This window comes from Ixodes scapularis, unplaced genomic scaffold (genome assembly GCF_016920785.2).
Source record: "Ixodes scapularis isolate PalLabHiFi unplaced genomic scaffold, ASM1692078v2 PGA_scaffold6__148_contigs__length_123643588, whole genome shotgun sequence".
NCBI lineage: Eukaryota > Metazoa > Arthropoda > Arachnida > Ixodida > Ixodidae > Ixodes > Ixodes scapularis.
In genome coordinates this window covers 46,726,951-46,735,433 of record NW_024609881.1, presented here as the reverse complement: position 1 = coordinate 46,735,433, position 8,483 = coordinate 46,726,951, and positions in this window count along the sequence as shown.

Here is an 8,483-nt window from a genome sequence, read left to right as displayed (position 1 = left end):
TAAGCTAACGGGGCTCGAGAGTCCCACGCTCACATTTCCGCAGAGCGAGCGCGGCCGGCCAGATCGAGGCGCAGTATGCTCTCGCGTCGCGATTGCTACGTCGTTGCTCTGCCTACACTGATGACATGCGCACTGGCAGTCGGAGCAATCCTTTCGAGACTTCGCTCGAGTTTAATATATGACTTTATAGCGTGATAGACTCTCGTAAAACTAAAAGTAGAAGTCACTTCGGTTGCGGCGGCGTAAGAGACGGCTTTATGTTTGTTGACACCTGCGTCGACAATGACTAAATATGCACAGAAACGTTAAATATCAAATATAGAGCACGCAGAAAGAAATATAAACATGGCAGGGGCACGGACAAAGAGAAGACGTTAACGCTACGTATACATACAAAATACATTGGAAACGACAAAAATACTTAAATCTAAAAAACGGAATTAAGTTGTCAACGCCGAGGTAAGGCAATGCGAAGGGAGAGCAGCCGGCAAAAAAACTGCAATAGTCCTATAAGCAGCTAAAGACGTATTTGTGATAGCAGTTATAAAGCGTCGGCGACGTACGCCCCATGAAGTTGGCTAAATAAAATTCTCGCCCGAGCGAGCTCATGAATGACTCTTCCAATTTCCTACCTCTGCAATGCAAAAAAGAGGGTCGCAAGTCTATAGCCTAGGCGACACAAATGTCGATAAGCCATTGGCTATCGCAGTACAATATTGACCAGACTATACCGAGACATCACCAATATTGGAAAACTCTTGGCTTTGACAGATTAATATTAACCAGCTTAAGCCAGCGTATATTCAATATCGGAAAACCATTGGCTCTGACAGTCCAATATTGTACAGGTTATGCCGGCGTATATCCAATATGGGAAAGCTATTGGCTTAGACAGTCCAATATTGGACAGCTTATGCCGGCGTATAGCCAATATCAGAACGCTATACTTCGCGACAACTTTTCTTGGCAATGCAGTGGAAGTGACAGGCCCGCGTCCCCTCTCCCATTTTGAGTGTACGCAGGCTCTGGGGAGAGTAGCAGAGACCGCGCACACTCAAATTGGGAGAGGGGACGCGAACCTGTACGTTCCACTCCTTCCACTGCATTGCCAAGAAAAGTTGTCGCGGAGTATAGTGGCTGCGACAGTCCAATATTGGACAACTTATGCCGGCATATATCCAATATTGGAAAGTTATTGGCTTTGACAGACCAATCTTGACCACCCTATGCCAACGTATCACCAATATTGGAAAACCATTGGCTTTGATAGTCCATTCTTGTCTAATGTGTTGCCAATATTGGGAAACATATGGCTCAGTTGGGCCATTGTGTTCAATGGCCCAACTGTTGTCCCAATAATGTGTGCTGCCTGGGAAACAAAAAAAAATACCTTGAGCTGATATCTTGATTTGAGAAATAAAGTTATCGAAGGAACTACGAGTTTCAAGATGACTGCCTGGGTGACAGCACATCTCTGCATTTGAAAAAGTGTGTTTCCAACTGACAACCGCTTAGCAGGTAGATTAAGAAGGCGTACTATAAGCGCATACAAGCCGCGACGTTGGGCCACCCGCGCTTGCGTAGGGCTCGCGCCGCTGCGCGCAGTTTGTCAGGCACCGCAGTGTTTTGGAGATGACGAACGGTGTTACGGCTTCGCAGGCATTCGGACAAACGATTCGCGGCAACACATCTCTTCACTTGAAAAAGGGTGTTGGGAACTCACAACCGCTTAGCGGATAGATTACGAAGGCATGCCATAAGCGCATTCAAGACGCGACATTGAGCCGTCGGTGTTTGCGAAGTGATCGCGCCGCAGCAGTTGTCAGGCGCCGCAGCGTTAGATATGCCTCAGCTTCGCAAACGTTCGGACGAATCGTTCGAGGCGACAAAGCGGCGTGCTGTATCTTGGTCAAGTAAGCGGCACTCAAAGGCATACGCTAAAGTGCGAGTCAACGGAGCGAGCTCTGGCGGCCAAATCACGGCGCTCTCGGCTCTCGCGTCGCGATTGTTGATTCTAGAGCTCTGCCTACCCCTATGACATGTGCGCGGGTGTTATTAAACTGCTCCTCTCGACTGCACGCCGGTCAAACAAACCAAAGTGAACATCTAACAGTGCGATAGGAATCAGTAGCAACGGTAGTACTCACCCGGGGAACGACGCGCGAAGCGGCGTGTTGTCCATCGGCACTCCCGTCGAAAAAGACAAAATAAAGACACAAATACTATATATATGCAAGAAATATCGCGCGCAGAAGATAATAGAAACACTTAGAAGCAATAAAAAATACACTGTAATAGATAAAAAAATAGGTAATGGAATCGAGAAACAGAGGATGAAGAGGAGACAAGCGACAAGGCAATGCGATCTCAAGGCAGAACGGCCAGGCGAGGGACAGTCTCTCCTACCATTTCTCGCGCGCGGGCCGGGGCGCTTGGGGGATTTCGAAAAATCGCTATTGTCAATGATAGTAAAACGTCTGAGTGTCTCTGAGCCAACGCGCTGGCCCATGAATCCATATTTGTCGGATATAAATACCGGCCGAGGTGCCCGCAACCTGACGGAGGCCAATCTGAGATATTGGTTGCACGTCAAAAGGTCTCCAGTTAGCCAAAATAAACCTGCAATTTTTTTATTTTTTTTACTGGGTCGTGTTAAGTGATGATGATGATGATGATTAGGAGTTTATTGGCGCAGCAGCAACGAGGGCCATAATGCGCCAAACTTAACGTATTTAGAGCATATTATAACAAAAGTTTACTTTGAGACTACATATTTACAAATGGTATAAATATCCAGTTTGTTTTAAAAAGTCTAACACACGGCTGAATGGAACTAAAGGTTTATCACCAAGCAAAAAAGAGGGATGAAATGGGAGATGATCCCTAAAAGTTCGAGAAAACATGATTGACGGAGTGGTTGATGGGACGAACAATGCCACAAAATGTGCAACACGGTCAGAAGCTCTCCACAATGTTCACATAGTGCAACATCCTCACCACGAGGCAGATACTGATGTTTCACACGGGAGTGACCTATTCTTAGACGGCATAGAAGAACCTCCACACGACGTTCCCTGTTGTAAGAGCTCTCCCAAACGCCCAGAACGGGCTTGATAATATGAAGTTTGTTGTTGCTCTCTGTATCCCATTCCAGCCGCCATTTGAGAAAAATAGATTTCCTCAGTAGTGGTTTCAAGTCTTGGTAAGGTAAGCAATTGAATGTTATAGACGAGCCTCGGGCAGACACGGCCAATTTATTCGCCTCTTCATTGCCCAAAATCCCAACGTGGCTTGGCACCCAGCAGAACTTAATGTCCCGACCGCGTCGCAGGGCGCTATTGATCTTACCATGTAGATGTTGTGCAAGGCGGTTCTTTGTGGGCATCAGGGAGGACACAGGCAATAAGGCACTTTGTGAGTCGACAAAAATTACAGCTTTCATTATACTATTGTCGAGTATATGTTCGACCGCTAGTAAAATAGCATAAAGCTCTGCAGTGAAAATGCTTGCCCTACAGTCAACTTGTGTGGCTTTGCTGTAGGAGGCGGAATAGAAAGCACACCCTACAAAAGACGACGATTTGGACCCATCTGTACGAAACTCCATGTAGTCTGCATATTTTTGTTGCAAGGAGAGAACTCCTGCCGGAGGATTTGTGGTGAAATGACCCTCTAACTGTATTTTGCAAGTGACGAGTCACAGAAAATCGGCAGAACATCCCTTGGAGCAACCCTATGAGTGTTTTTAAGAAAGGGAATCTCATGGAGGGGGATATTAAGGGATTGACAAGTACTTTGCAAACTGAGGCTTAATGGTCTAACAATGCTCGGCTTGTTTTCGAAAAGCTGTGAACTTCTGCAAGTATGAAGGGCACTGTAGGAGGGATGTTTTGGATTTGAAAATACTTTGTAAGCATAAGAGACGCTGAGGTACTGCCTCCGTTTTTCAAGGGACATTTGATGCGTATCAGCATACAAACTCTTCACAGGAGATGTGTGAAATGCGCCTGTAGAAAGTCGTAGTCCAAGGTGGTGTACTGGGTCAAGCATCTTAAGAGCGGATGGCCGCGCTGACCCATATACTACTGCACCATAGTCGAGGCGGGATCGAACTAAGGAGTTATACAGTCGTAGGAGACAGCGCCTATCAGCACCCCACGACATATGCGATAGCACTTTTAGGGTGCTTGATGACATCAAGCATTTCCGTTTCAAATTCTTCAGATGGGGTACAAAGGTAAGTTCCTTGTCAAAAATAACACCCAAAAATTTGTGTTCTTGTTGGACTGATATCTCAATGCTGTTAAGATGCCAGGAAGGATCAAGAGACAATCCCCGGCGTAATGAAAAAGGAACGCAGACTGTTTTTTCAGGAGAAAATTTGAAGCCGTTTTCGTCTGCCCACTTACACATTCTATTGATTGTAAGCTGCAATTGTCGTTCACAACTGGAGAGGTTACAGGAAGACACAGATATTTGCACATCATCCACATATAGAGAGTAAGTTACTGATGATGGCTTAACCTTAGCTAGACTGTTAATCTTTACAGCAAAGAGGGTAACGCTCAACACTCCTCCTTGAGGAACACCATTTTCTTGAGAAAAAACATCTGACAGTGTGGAGCCCAATCGGACTTGAAAGGTTCTTTCGCTGAGGAAGCTCTGTATGCACTGAAGCATGCGGCCCCGTACACCACAGTTGTACAAGTCACGAAGTATTCCATACCTCCATGTGGTATCATATGCTTTGTGTAAACAAAAAAACACCGAGACACAATGCTGCCGATGTACAAATGCCTCACGTATAGCGGTCTCTAGGCGAACCAAATGATCGGTGGTCGCTCGTCCCTCCCGAAAGCCGCACTGGTTTACATAAAAAAAATTCTCAGTCTCTAAGAAATGAACAAGACGACGATTCACAAGCCGCTCATAAGTCTTCCCTAAGCAACTTGTGAGTGCGATGGGACGATAGCTCGTTGGAATGGAAGGGTCTTTCCCAGGTTTCAAAAAAGGGATTATGTGGGCATGTTTCCAGCAACGAGGAAAGGCAGCAGCTTGCCATAGATGATTAAAAAAAGTTAACAGACCGTTCATAGATTCAGGGGACAGTTTCCTCAACATTTCATAGTGGAGTCTGTCTGGCCCTGGTGCAGACTGCTTCTTTGCACCAAGAGCGACTTTGAGTTCACACATTGTGAATGGTCTATTGTAAACAAATGAACCAGCCTCCGACATCGAGATGGGCTGCTTTTCAACAGTTGACTGGAACTTCTTGAATTCTTCGCTAAAATTAGAGGAGTTACTAATAAGATGGAAATGCTCCCCAAGAACATTTGCTTGATCTTTCAGCGATACAGAGGGGGAAGAAAACAGAGGAGTTCGGAAAGATTGGTAATCTCCTCGAACTTTCCGCAGGCGATCCCAAACTTCTTTAGCTGAGACAAAGCTATTTAGAGAAGATATATATTTTTCCCATGATGTCCTCTTAGCCTGTTTTCGTGTCCAACGTGCCTTGGCCCTACATTTTTTTTAAATTCAATCAGGTTCAAAGCAGTGGGATAACGGCGAAATATACCCCATGCCTGGTTCTGTTTCCTGCGAGTGACTGTGCAGTCCTCATTCCACCAGGGTTTGCATCTCCGGGGTAGGACGCCGGATGTTTGCGGAATAGAAGATGCAGCAGCATTAATTAGACATTCAGTGACAAACACCGTCGCCTCCTCGGCGGACATATTGCGAAAAAGCGATGGATCCAGTACGGCATTTAAACCAAAAAAGAGCCCAGTCAGCCTTCTCTAATTTCCACTTTGGAAGGCGGGTCGAAAGCGAAGGAAGGGGTATTGAACTTTCTAAAATTATGGGGAAATGATCGCTGCCAAATGGATTATCTAAAACCTTCCATGAAAAGCATGGAAGTAAAGCTGATGATGATATGGAAAGGTCTATTGATGTAAAGGTGTTACGAGCAGCACTAAAAAACGTTGGTTCCTTTTTTTTCAGAAGACAGAGCCCGGAGGATAATAAAAGTCGTTCTATAACTCCACCACGGGAATCCTGACGAACACTACCACACAGAGGGTGGTGGGCGTTAAACTCACCTAGGATTAAAAAAGGCTTAGGCAGCTGATCTATGAGTCCTTGTAGCTCGTGGAGCTGCAGTGGAACGTTGGGTGGCAGGTAGAGAGAGACGAGCGTGATGAGTCGGTCAAGGAGAACGCGAACTGCTACTGCCTCGAGTGGTGTTTGTAGAGGAACCTGAGCACACACAACCCCGCTCTGCACTACAACTGCGACACCACCAGAAGGGCTAGGAGAAAGGCGGTCCTTCCTAAAAACCTGGTGCCGGCGTAAGACCTGTGTGTGTTTGTCGTTCAGATGGGTTTCCTGCAAACAGAGTGCCACAGGACGAAGCTCATCGAGAAAAAAATTAACGTCATCAATATTACGAAGAAGGCCGCGACAGTTCCACTGCATGATACCTAATTGTTTAGTCATAGCAGTGCTAAAATTAAAATAAACTTTAACTTATAAACTGCAAAAATTGGTAAAAACAGGTTACTTGGGTTTAAAATCAATTTTTATGCGCGGAGCGTTTTTCTTTTTCGTGCAGTCATTCTGCTTCCCACTAGAGGTAGTGGGAGCAGCGAGGGAGGACTCCGATCCCGAGAGGATAGCCTCGTCGTCGGATCTGAGCCCACACTCTTCCATGGGCTCTTCCGGTGGTGTTGTCAGTTGACCCTTAGGGGCCAACTGCTTCGACGTCTCACCGGGCTTCCTCGGGGCAGTGGTTCGGGGTGGCTGGCCCCGGCCCCGGGGGAACACAGAGGCAGGGGGGGCCATCCCCTGCTCGGGGATAGATGCTGGCGGGCCAGCACCCTCCCTGGGCTTGGGACATCGTGCCGCTGGCACCGTCCCTGCGGGTTTCGGTGGGGACTCCGACGAGACCCGCAGGTCGTCCGGAGACGTCTGTGTTCCCGCCGACGCCATTATTGGCAGTGCAGGTCCCCTACGCCCGACCTCGGCATATCCGCCTTTTGCCAAGAAAGAAAAACGTTTTTTGGCCCCATGGTAGGGAATATTTTCCTTTGCCTTTAGAGTGAGAACTTCTTTCTCTTGCTTCCACAATGGACAGGAGCGAGAGTATACCGGGTGAGGACCGTCACAGTTGGCACATTTCGGATTGTTGTCGCAGGTGTCAGCAGCATAATCTCTGCTGGAGCACTTGGCGCAAGTGTCGGCTCCCCGACAACTCCGCGACCCATGGCCAAGCCGTTGGCACTTGAAGCACCTCTGAGGGTTCGGCACATAGGGCCGTACACGGCACTGTAGATAGCCTGCCTTCAGAGTTTCAGGTAGTGTGGTCGAGTCAAAGGTCAGGATGATGTGTTTAGTTTTTCTTTCAACACCATCTCGGCGGATGGTGATGCGGCGCGCAGCTACAACCCCTTGACCAGAAAGGCCCTCAACGATTTCTGCCTCGGATGTTTCAAGCAAGTCATCCTCAGAGATGACTCCCAGTACGGGGTTTAGCTTGCGATGTGGTGTTACGCTAACTTTGTAGTCTGCGACGGCGTTCAAAGCTAAGAGAGCTTCACTTTGTTGTTTTGTATTAATTTCAACAAGAAGGTCACCCGATGCCATCTTTTTGGCATTAAAATTCATTCAAACAATACCTTCAAGAACGTTTGATACGAGGAAAGGGGATAACTTTCCAAGTGGCTTTTCGTCTTCCGAGTGTAATACAAGGAACTTTGGGAATTTTAGGAATTCAATACGTTTCGTGGGATGGTCTTTTGCTTCGGTGTGGACCCTTTTCAGGGCCCGATCAGTGGTTTTTTGCCTGGAACTCATAAAGACGGGAGGGCAGTTCAGTGCCCGGGTGCTCCGCCCACCACGGAGCCCAACGAGGGGGTAGGTAATGTACCATATCAAGAAAGGCTTGGCTGACACAATTACTCTACCAGTGCTGCCCGGGCACTATAACCGAGTGTGGATGCAGGGACAGGACCTGTTTCCACTTGAGGTTAGCCCTTGCCGCCTAAGGAGGTGAAAAAGGATGGAAGAGAGTGCAGAAGAAAAGAGAAAGAGGTGGAAGAAAAAGTGAAAGAAGGAAGAAGAGGGTAGAAGAGGCGACTGACTGAATCATCCTGGTCGGCCAAGCCAGGACACCCGTCTACGAGAAGCAGGGGTCGAAGCGGTGCATTGCCTCGCCCGGGGGGCCCCAAAGGGTCCAAACATACCCCGGGCTCAGCTCAACCACCAGGGTCCCCTTTTCCCCGGACACGGGTACGCTACGCACAGCCAGACGTGGGTGGGCGAACCCACATGGCTCGGGGTTCGTAGTGACGCCACTCACCAAGCACCTACTCAAGTAGGTGCCCCCTGCGTGCGGTTATGGTGGCCCACGTGGCTGGGGTCCGTGGAGACGCCACTCTCCAAACACCTGCTCGTGTTAAGTGATTTTGGTTGGTTTGACTTGTAAA